The sequence below is a fragment of the Mustela putorius genome, unplaced genomic scaffold, assembly GCF_011764305.1.
Source record: "Mustela putorius furo isolate JIRA1106 unplaced genomic scaffold, ASM1176430v1.1 tig00537295_pilon_pilon_pilon, whole genome shotgun sequence".
NCBI classification, from domain to species: domain Eukaryota; kingdom Metazoa; phylum Chordata; class Mammalia; order Carnivora; family Mustelidae; genus Mustela; species Mustela putorius.
Genome location: NW_025422433.1, coordinates 21,795 through 30,886, shown reverse-complemented (window position 1 = coordinate 30,886; position 9,092 = coordinate 21,795). Strand labels below are relative to the sequence as shown.

The window sequence follows — 9,092 nt, the reverse complement described above, 5'->3', positions numbered from 1 at the left end:
TCAACAAGTCAGGAAACGACAGATGCTGGCGAGGATGCGGAGAAAGGGGAACCCTCCTACACTGTTGGTGGGAATGCAAGCTGGTGCAGCCACTCTGGAAAACAGCATGGAGGTTCCTCAAAAAGTTGAAAATAGAGCTACCCTATGACCCAGCAATCGCACTACTGGGTATTTACACTAAAGATACAAACGTGGTGATCCGAAGGGGCACATGCACCCGAATGTTTATAGCAGCAATGTCTACAATAGCCAAACTATGGAAAGAACCTAGATGTCCATCAACAGATGAATGGATCAAGAAGATGTGGTATATATACACAATGGAATACTATGCAGCCAGCAAAAGAAATGAAATCTTGCCATTTGCGACAACATGGATGGAACTAGAGCGTATCATGCTTAGCGAAATAAGTCAAGCAGAGAAAGACAACTATCATATGATCTCCCTGATATGAGGAAGTGGTGATGCAACATGGGGGCTTAAGTGGGTAGAAGAAGAATCAATGAAACAAGATGGGATTGGGAGGGAGACAAACCATAAGTGACTCTTAATCTCACAAAACAAACTGAGGGTTGCCGGGGGGAGGGGGTTTGGGAGAACGGGGTGGGATTATGGACATTGGGGAGGGTATGGGCTTTGGTGAGTGCTGTGAAGTGTGTAAACCTGGCGATTCACAGACCTGTATCCCTGGGGATAAAAATATATTATATGTTTATAAAAAATAAAAAAAATTTAAAAAATCATTAAAAAAAAAAGAAACAAGGTTGGTGGGAGAGCGACCTGGGGTGCTGGGCTCGGCCGTCATCAGCTCCCAGGCCCCGGGCAGCCCTGTCAGGCAGGTGCTGCGTGCTCGGGCACAGGGACCGGGAGCCCCTTATCCAGGCTTTGACTTATTTCACTCAGCATGATCTCCTCCAGTCCCATCCATGTCAATAAAAAAAGTTGGGTATTCATCCTTTCTGATGACCGAGGACTATTCCATTGTGTATAGGAACCAGTTGCTTTCCTGTACACTAAGAATGTAACTGTAGAAAGAGAAATTAGAGAATCAATTCCATCTACAATAGCTAAGATACCTGGGAATAAACCTAACCAAAGAGGTAAAGGATCTGTCTCGTGAAAGACATGGAAGAGCATCCCATCAGAAAGGATGAATACCCCTTTTTTTATCGACATGGATGTTTTATAAACATATATTTTTATCTCCAGGGGTACAGGTCTGTGAATCACCAGGCTTACACACTTCACAGCACTCACCAAAGCACATACCCTCCCCAATGTCCATAACCCCACCCCCTTCTCCCAAACCCCCTCCCCCCAGCAACCCTCAGTTTGTTTTGTGAGATTAAGAGTCACTTATGGTTTGTCTCCCTCCCAATCCCATCTTGTTTCATTGATTCTTCTCCTACCCACTTAAGCCCCCATGTTGCATCTCCACTTCCTCATATCAGGGAGATCCGTCCATCCTGCTGGAATAGTAGAGGGGCGTCCTCAGAGAGCTCCCCTCCCTGTCTTCCTCTCAGGTCTGCTGGTCACCAGGAGAGGGAATCAGAAGAATACATACTGTGAAAATGTCCGTGCTCCCCAGAGCAATGTGCACTTTCAATGCCATCCTGATCAAAATATCAACAGCATTTTTCATAGAGCTGGAACAAGCAACCCTAACTTGTAAGGAACCAGAAAGACCTTGAATTGCTAAGGAAATGTCGAAAAAGAAACCAAAGCTGGGGGCATCACGTTGCCTGACTTCCAGCTCTATTACAAAGCTGTGATCACCAAGACAGCATGGTACTGGCACAAAAAACAGACACATAGACCATTGGAACAGAGTAGAGAGCCCAGATATGGACCCTCAATGCTATGGTCAAATACATCTTGAACCCTGCATCTCTCTCTCTCACACACACACACACACACACACACACAAGGGGCCCCCAGTGATGAGGGACCCTAGCGGCCAGTTACTGGTGGGGCTTAACCACTTTAGGCCAAACAAAGGGAAAGGGTGGTTGAGGACAGCTAAGGAAGGAAGTCAGGGAAGTAGTTGTGAAGAGGGCTGCATAGTTAGGTTTGTTACCCAGATTTAAGTTGATGACTTCCCCATTGACAGAAGGTGTGAAGATTCCTCCAGGAGTTCAGGGAGGAAGGCCCTTTTAGAAATGTGATTTTGCTTTGCAAAAGGGAGACTTTGCCTGTTATTGAATCCTCAACAGGCCTTAGCTCAAAATAATCCACATGCCAAAGAGGCCTCTCTTGGAGGTGACCTCTGGTATTCTCCAGCATGATTAACTCTGCATAGAATAGGAGCCTGGCTCCACAGTGGCCAGGGGGTGCAGTGTGAACTGGGCTCTGTGCACCCGTGTCTACTCATGATTCAGTGAGGCCGTCAGAAGGAGCTGCTGTCCCTACTTGAGTAGGCAGCTAAAACCGAGTTCTTGAAGGCCATCCCTCAAAGGCTTCCAACTCAAGTGCTGTACTTGAGTTGGGCAGGTACGTGCCTGTCCTCATGGGACCTAAATCTTACAGGCTTCAAGCATTGAGGAGGGACCAATTCACAATCCAGTTCACAATCCCTACCTTCCTCCTCAATCATTGGGTTCCTGTTGTGACCCTTCTCCCACAGCGTCCCAGCCTCATGATGGGATTTCGGAATATAGGTGGGGTTCACTGGGGTGAGGTCTGGAGCCAAGAATGAACTCTTGAGACATCTTTGGTGCAAAATGGTGGGTCTACATGTCTGTTTTTGTGCCGGTACCAAGCACAGGGACAGGACCTGTGGGCAGAAAGAGCAGCTGCCCTGGGGTTTCCAGGGCTGGTGATTATATACTATGGGGCTGGGGAGGTAAGGAAAAGAGAGGTTTCAAAAGGATTTTCATGTGTTAAAGAAGACTTGCAGGACGCTGGGAGGCCTTGCCATTGTCAAGTTAAGGTTGTTTCCCCCTCTAGCAAGGCATTAACAAGACAGTAGGAAGCTTCCTGGAGAAACACTGCACTCTGCCTGCCTCAAGAATCTGTCATGGGCTGCAGGTTCCAAGGACATTTAACTGTATCCACATTTCCTTCTGGAAGCTAAGCCATTGACAGAAATTTGTAAACTGAAGGAGACTCGTCTTGCAGGACTGTGATCTACAAGCTAACTATTAGTTCTTCCTTTAGGGCCACTGGAGTGCCTGAATGTCACACATACCCACAGCAGGGGGATGGTGGGGCGCCAGCGCCCGCTTTGTCCTCAGCTTGCCTGCCACTCCGGGGTCACTCATGCGCAAGACCGTTTAGCTCTTTACACGTGAGGCATTGGCAAATATTTCGTATTAATTTTGTTCCCTCTGCAGAGGTTCAGACCTCTAGGAAGAACCCTCTGCTTCCCACACACCTAGGCACTCACGCACTTTGTTCTTTTGTTCTGGGCTTCTTGTGAGGGGTGATGGGACAGCTCACCCCCACTGGGCTGGGAGGCCAACAGTGTGAGCTGTCAGCCCTGCCTCTCCTGGTGACCAGCAGACCTGACAGGAAGACAGGGAGGGGAGCTCTCTGTGGACGCCCCTCTACTATTCCAGCAGGATGGATGGAGCCTTCTCAGCCCCGCCCCTAGAGCCGCTCAGGCAGTGAAAAGCAACCACGCTTTGAATCCCCAGCTTACCGCAAGGGACTGGTAGTTCCTAACAGCATTCTCCACTCAGTCCTTTAATCCTTAAGAAGAAAAAAGTGTAACTCTCCTGTGTTTCCTGGACTTGCGTTCCGTTTTGCTGAATCTCGTTTGTCCTGGATTATAATTCTTTTTTTTTTAAAGACTTTATTTATTTATTGGACAGACAGAGATCACAAGTAGGCAGAGACAGGGGGACGTAGGATCCCTGCTGAGACCCTGGGATCATGACCTGAGCCGAAGGCAGAGGCTTAACCCACTGAGCCACCCAGGCGCCCCTGCATTTTTTTTTTTTTTTAATCCCTGAGTAAACCCATCTCGTGCTGGTGAGATAACTGATGGGTTTGACTCGTAAGGCTAACAGCCTCACACTCAGTTACATAAGCTGGAAATCTGTCTCCGACCACCTCTGTCTTCCCTGCACACTTCGAGGGTTATTGTTAAGTTTAGCATAGATTTCCTCCTGACGTTTTGAGTAGATAACGTCACACGGAGAATTAATTCAGACTGAAATGCTAGTTCTAAAGCCTGTGTTAAGCCCTTTATTCAAACACGTCAGGTTTCATTAAAACAGTTCCTTTCAGACTGCTTCATGTCAGGCTCTGTTGTGTCCCCCACAGGCTTCTGTACGACCAGAGCTGAAGAGCGGGTGCAGGCGAGAAAAGGTGGTGGGGTCAGGAGAAAAAGAAATGCCATGATCTGAAAAGTGAGATCAGGGTCAGTAGTACTTGCAGGGATGAGATGAGGCTATTACTACCAGCTGGGGGATCTACATTAAGAGCGGGACGTGGTCTGAGAGGAGCATGAGGGACATAAGGGTACTGCCCGTGGCTTGCTGGGAGGCTCAGGATGAACACGGAGTTAAGTCTGCTGTGGTGTGCTGCTGCTGCAGGGAGAAAATGTTCCGCCAAAGCCATTTTGTGCTGGGGTTAGAATAAAAGTAGGATTTTCCCATTTTCTTATTTCATCAGCATGCGCCAAAGAGAATTTGGTGTTGTCATTGCCACGGAAAAGCTGAGAGACAGCATGTGTGCGATTAGGATCTCCAGAAAGCCATATGCATTCTTTGGAGAGATTCATTCGTTCATTCATAGAATTAATTGGGTGCCAATTTTCCACAACATTTTGGCCCTTGCCTTCTGGGAGTCTGAAGCCTTCTGGGGCATCTAAGCCAGGAATGCATACCATGAGCCGTAACAAAACTTCCAACCACTTACTGCGGCGTCTTGATCACATGGGATGCTTTGAGGCCTTCAATAATTTCTTATTCCCAGGAAGGAAACTTCCCTTGGATGCAAAATTGGTTTAGATTTGTTTCTAGATTGGGATGAGTTCCTCAAAGTTTACTGAGAAGCTGAGACTTCTTACCTGGGCAGTAGAAGCACTGTTTCTACCAAAAGACAGGGTTAAGGACGTAGAGACTTGAGTCAGCCTCCTGGGGAAAGATTGCTGACCTGAAGCTGCTGCTTAGCTCTGTGTCTTATGAAAAAGACTCTGTGCATCTGAAAAAGCTAGGATCCACCTCATGGTGTGACAGGGATTAAATGCATTGATACGCGTAAATCACGTACATGGTACAATGCATTGATACGCGTAAATCAAGTACATGGTACAATGCATTGATACGAGTAAATCACGTACATGGTACCTGGAGTGCCCTAATCAGTGCACACTCAGTGATGACAATGGTCTGAGCAGAATGCAGGGCTGATGATGACCTCCAGGAGAATCCCTGTGGGTCCACCTGGTGGACACGTTCCTGCTCAGTGCCCACGGTGGGGGCGCTCCTGGCTCTGAGATTTTCCTCTGCCCAGAGGATAACACCCGCACCTAGGTGACCCGTGCATGTGGGGGGAAGGAATGTCCATGCCAAAGTGACTCATGGGTGCTGGGGAAGGAGTGGAGAAATCTAGGTGACCCATGGATGCTGGAGGAAGGAACGCCTGCACTGAGATGACCCGTGGACACTGGGGGAAAGGCATGGAGAAGCCAAGGAGACCTGTGGATGCTGATGGAAGGAATGGAGGGACCGAGGTGACCCTTGGACACCAAGGGAAGGAATGTCCACACTTAGGGGACCTGTGGACACCAGGGGAGTGAATGTCCACACTGAGGTGACCCATGGATGCCAGGGGAAGGAATGTCTACACCAAAGTGGCCTGTGGACACTGAGAGAAGGAATGTCCACACCGAGGTGACCTGTGGATGCTGGAGGAAAGAATGTCCACACCAAGGTGTCCTGTGGACACCAGGGAAAGCAATGCTGGTGCCGAGGTGACCTCTAGGGTGGGGATGGGGGGGGTAAAATGCAGGTGCTGATGTGACCCATGGTGTGTGTGTGTGTGTGCGTGTGTGTGTGTGTGTGTGTGTGTGTGTGTGTGTGTGTGTGTGTGAAATGCAGGCATCAAGTGACTCCCCTCTCTGTCCAGAGGCTGCTCTGTTCCCAGGCTGAAGGTGCGAGGACATCTGAGTACCCTAAGAGAGGTTGCGTGGCTTAGATCTTAGATCTAAAGTCTGTGCTCCTGGGCTGGTTTCAGAGCTTGCCTGACCTCAGCTCCCCCTCCTGCTGTCATTTGGGAGGATGAAATGAATGAACAATGCAAAACACACAGAAGGAAGTGTGGGAAAAACTGAAGGGAGAAGCAAAATGGTGTGGCAGGGATCAGAAATGGGTGTGAAACCATTAGGACAGATGGTGTAGACACATCGTGGTGAAGGCAAAGACCATTAAAGACAAAATAGATCAAAGAGGAGATCATCTGAAATCTCTCCTGTTTCACGTATCGGTGCCTTCCCCACCTCAGCCCACTTCCTGTCCCTGCCTTACAGATAGGGCACATGCAAGCACACCTGCGTGCACACACGTGGCCATCATCCACTGGCGTGGCACCGTGGGGGAGGGCACAGGTGCGGGGAACACAGGCTTCCTGCCAGCGGCACGAGGACCTCTTCTGGACTGGGCAGCACATGGACCCGCACTCAGCTCCGCTTGTGTCCCTGTCCTTCCCCAGCAGTCTCCTGAAGGCTCTCTTGACTTCCTTGTTCCTCAGGTGAGAGGGTAAGTGCTGGGGTGCCCACGGCATAGAAGAGACCAAAGAACTTGCCCCATTTGTGAGCATAGGAACTCTGGGGCTGGAGGGAGACGACAATGCCTGAGCTGTACCAGAGGGTGACCGCTGTGAGATGGGAGGGGAAGGTCCCAAACATCTTCCTCCACTCTTGCGCCAAGTTAATCCTCAGCACTGCTCGGGCGATGGCACAGTAAGAGACAAGGATGAGGCCGAGGGGCACGACCAGAATGAGGACGCTGGCCACAGCCCTCCGGGTCTCATTGTAGGTGGTCGTCCCACAGGACAATGTGATTAGAGCTGGGACCTCACACACGAAGCCATCCATCTGCCGATGGGGACAGAGGGGCAGGCGGAGAGGGGGTGGCGTCTGGACTACTGACTCCAGCAGCCCGATGACCCTGGCCACGGATGCCAGCTGCTGGCACCGGCAGGGCTAGATGATGGTGGTGTAGTGGGGGCGCTGGCGGGTGGCCGCATAGCAGTCGGAGGCCATCACTGCCAGGAGGGTGCACTCAGTGGTCCCCGGGAACAGAAAGATGAAGAGCTGAACAGAGCAGCCAAGGAAGCTGATGGGTTTTGGGCCCCAGGGGTTGACCAGCATCTGGAGGATGGAACTCATCCAAGAAGGTCCAAGAAGGACAGGTCAGAGAGGAAAAAGGTCAGACAGCAGAATGGTGAGGGTGTTGCCCACCTGAGTCAGAAGGTAGGACAACCGCGAAGAGGATTCTTTCAAGTCCTGGGCGTTCAGAGAAACCCCGAAGGAGGAAGCCGCCAGGGGAGCTCTGGGTGGCCATGACCTCTTCCTGCCCCGGTCTGGAGGGACGTCTATCGTCTGAGACCCCAGCTGGCACTGGTCAGGCCACAGCAGGTGCACCTTTCTCTTCCCATCGTCCCACCAGTGTCCTCTCCTGGACACCACCCTCAGCGGCTCGTCCCTTCTCATCCCTCCTGGTCAGTGTGGGCTAGCTGGCGTGGGGGCAGCAGGACGTGCTGGCAGCCGGACAGAGCTGGCTGCTGGGGCCCGGGGCTGCTGGCTGAGCGTAAAGGAGGCTGGTGGAAAGCAAGCAGGTGTGAGCTGACGGAGCACTTCAGCACCGCCTGTACGGAGCGCCTCTGCGTCCTGTTCTAAGTGTTAAGTGTTTCGTTGTCCTTATGTTTGTTGGAAGAGCCAGCAAAGTCATGTATTTTCAAGTGGATTTTCAGGTTATAAGCTATCTACATAGAGTTCATCATTTCTCTGTCAGGTGACTGTTGTGGAGCTCTTTATACCACATTATATTCTGTGCATCTTTTTTGCAGGGGAGCCTTAGAGACAGAGTGTTGTATCTGGGAGAGAGGTTTTCCCTTTGTGTGTAAGGACACCATTCCCAGAGCCGTTTGGTTGCTCAAGTAGCTGAGCTGGCTGTCTGGCTGGGGGGACTGGCCCACATGTTCAGTCACTGCCCTGAGACGCTTACAGGTGGGAGGCAGGCATGACCCCGAGCATATTAAAACCACTGAGCAGTTCACAGAGACAATATCAAAGACCCCAAGCCTTCAAGGTCGGGACACCAGCATCCCGAGTGAGGGAGTAGGGTCTATAAGGTGGCAAGGGACCAGTTTGGTTGGCTATATCAGGGAAAACATCCTGGAGGAGGTGGCTGTATATTTTATATAAAAAAAGAGGAACATTGGGCATAGAAAGCCAAGTCAGAGCTGGGGCAGGAGGCTGAGGCCATTGGCAGCTCCCCAGCTAAGCTTAGCCGACCTCCAGCCTCAGGGAGGGCTTGGGGTGGGGCCGGCTGGCAGAAGTGCCTGGGCAGCCTACAGGGTGGCCTGAGCATCTCCTGACGCAGGTTCCCATCCCGCTGCATCTCTTCTCCTAGATATTTCTGCTCCGGTATCTTCCTCGGTTTGTTCTTTTTCTCCCATGCTTTTCTCCCTTATAGGACGCATTTTAACTTTTTGTCATATTTTTATACAATCAAAAAAAAGCATAAGTAAAGCATATCTCTACAGTTTAATGAGTAAGAAAATCAACCCCTGGCATGACCATGAAGAACCGAGCACATGTTTCGAGTATCTTCAGTGCTCCCGCGCGCACACACCCCAGATGGGACCAGCACGCTGCATTTCCCCTTATTCCTTTTACTGTCTGGAGATAGAGTTTACATAGACCCAATTAAAAATGTATAATTTAGTGGTTTTAGTATATTCGCTATTGTGCAAGCAATACTGTCAGCCTCCAGAACATCTCATCACCCCCAAACAAAACCTCATGCCAAGAAGCAGTCTCCCTTCCTTTGCTTGCTCTGTAATAGGCAGTTACTATCACTGAAACAGCAGCCCGTGGTTCTTGTGATTCCTCAGCTCTCACCCTAATCGCTTTGTTTGC

General features: G+C 50.3%; 1 pseudogene; it reads right to left on the bottom strand.

Moving 5' to 3' along the window:
- Positions 1–4,365: 4,365 nt before the first annotated feature.
- LOC123390251 lies at positions 4,366–7,369 on the bottom strand (annotated as a pseudogene).
- Between the last annotated feature and the right edge of the window lie 1,723 nt (positions 7,370–9,092).